We start from the raw sequence: 2,491 nt of genomic DNA, 5'->3' as shown, positions 1-2,491 counted from the left end.
CCCGCTAAATACATATATCTTCCCCGTTACAGGGAAATTCACAGCGTGTGCAGTACCGTAATACGCTAACTCCATCCAATTACACTTAATAGCGCCTATGCTGACTCCATTATCTCTACATGCACTAAACTGGACGCTGTGACTTTATTCTGGTCGTTCACGGCTTTCGCTCCGAGTGTGTGCGGCCCCACGCCGAGTCCACGCAGCAGCATATTGCCATCGTCCACGTGGGTTTTCTTCAAGTAAATGTCGTCATCAATCAGCAACTCGAGAGTTTGTACATTCATGGCGGTGTACTCGAGGACAATAGACTGATGTCGTTCGAAGATAGCACCCCTCTCCAGGGAGAAAGTTTTAGTGGAAAGGTGTGTAACCTCGCTCCTCCCAAAAAGAGGAGTGGGTTGGACTTTCCGAAGTCAAACATTCTTTTCTGTTAAGTTCCTGTAACTCTTCCCATTAACCCCAGAAAGGTGGCATGATAAATCTCCAGAATGTAGACTCTAAATAACTCGTCGCGTGTGATTTTCGAGAGAATCGACAGTGCGATGAGCACTCAGTATCGTCGTCTCGCTTCAGTGCAAGAAATCCTATTTCCGACGTGAAAACCTCGTCGTCCAAAAATAATTCGTATCGAAAAACCTCGGCGCCATACAAATGCAGAGCTTCAGTGGGAAAGTTGGCAAGTTGCCACTCGAATGAAACACCTTGTGGCGTGATTATTGAATTTCCCACGGGGCTCACAATGTGCACGGAAACATTCGAGATATCGTACGCCGAGAACAGCTCCTCGTAGTTCGATAAGGGGAACACTACAGGGTGAAAGAAGCTGTACACACACGCAAGGAGGTACGCAACTAACACCGTGGCAGCTCCCCCCACAAACAGAAGCTCTTGCTGGGTGGGATCACCATTATTTCGCTTCATCTTGGTCTCCGTCAAAAGTCCCTTGCTCTTTGCCACCGCTTGATTTCCCGTCGACTCTGGACGTCCCTTAGCCACAGCCTTCGAGCTCTTATTTTCCCTCTCCGGCGGTCTTTTATCTTCTTGTTGCACGCCATCGTCTGAATGTACATTCGGATCAGCACAGTCGTCCTCGTGCCCCGCCTCGGCGATGTGAGCGCTCTTGCCTTTCATGCTGTTTTTCGATTCCGGATCTTTCATGCAAATCTCCTGCTCGATTGCCTCCGGATGCGGAGTGTCTGCCGAATTGCCATCATCCTCCGACTCGCACGAGGTCACCTCCGATGTGATAGTGTCTAAGAGCTCTTGGGCCTGTAAGTACATGAACTCACTACCATTATCACTTGTTAGGATATCCACTTTGTGGAGACGAACAAACGCTTTAAGCGCTACTAACACAATTGCTGCCGTTTTGTTTCGTAAGAGCTTTGCGTACCCCAGCCTTGAGTTGATGTTGATAGCAGTCAAAATTGGCCGTTTCTCCCAAAACGCAAGATCAATTTGCCACGAGTTGGGGTTATGCGAAGCTATTTTGAAACCATTGAATCTCTTCTTTTGCTCCTGAAATCGTTGAATATCGGGCTGACTCCCATACCAATCCTTTACTATTTTGAAAGTTATCTTAGGATTCAACTCCTTTGCTTTTCTGATACAGAGCTTGAGCTCCTATAAAACCGGTTTTTGGGTCATAGTAGAGTTTCTTTAATAGCGCGTCCATGATCTATATTTACATTAAAAAAAATCCCAGTGGCTAGCTGCTAAAATTACAAGTGGTTCAGTCGTGATACCATCATCAAGTACTTGACGTTTGTCATAGTAGTAGTTAAGCGCTGTTTTGGTTTGAGTATAGGTGATGATAGACTTGGCTTCTTTCGATAGTCTGAACCCCTTGTTTTGTACCTTGTTAGCGTGATGCGATCCCCGTACCAACAGTCTCAAACCCCATTCAGGATTAGACACACCCATTGGTTTTCGAACACTTCTCCTGTTGAAATACCCTTTCGCTGAAACCTTTACTTTGTATGTCTCATCGGGTAGGTAGCAAATATAGTTCTTACTCGATAGTGAGACCATAGCATCACCTGACCATTCATCTTTGAACAAACCAGGCGTACGGCGATCAAACTTAGCTACCTCAGTGTTGTAGTCACGTGGAAACCAATCGTATATACGCTCCTTGAAGTATGTTCGTAGCCCAGGCTTAATACAGTCTTGAAATGGATTATCACAGCTGAAAGCGATGTAAGCCGAATCAGTGTCCATCTCCTGATACTGGAAGTCAGAGCGATCGAAGTAGAGGCTTATGCAGTCATAGTAAAACTGAAGCATGCGTAGATTAGAAAGCTGATAGGAAGCAATCGAGAAAGGATTAGGTTGGTATTATTGAGTCGGAGCTTGTTACATCGGAAATGTGACACGCGTCATTAAGCTCTTTCGAGACCATGAGAGGAAAGATGTTCGAGCGTGATCATGAAACTTTGTCCACCTGAATCAGTAATTAGAGCACTTTGGAGGTCACAAACCACTGACA

This window comes from Phytophthora infestans, genomic scaffold (genome assembly GCF_000142945.1).
Source record: "Phytophthora infestans T30-4 supercont1.103 genomic scaffold, whole genome shotgun sequence".
NCBI lineage: Eukaryota > Oomycota > Peronosporomycetes > Peronosporales > Peronosporaceae > Phytophthora > Phytophthora infestans.
The sequence above is the reverse complement of the archived record's forward strand: the minus strand, read 5'-3'. Positions refer to the sequence as shown.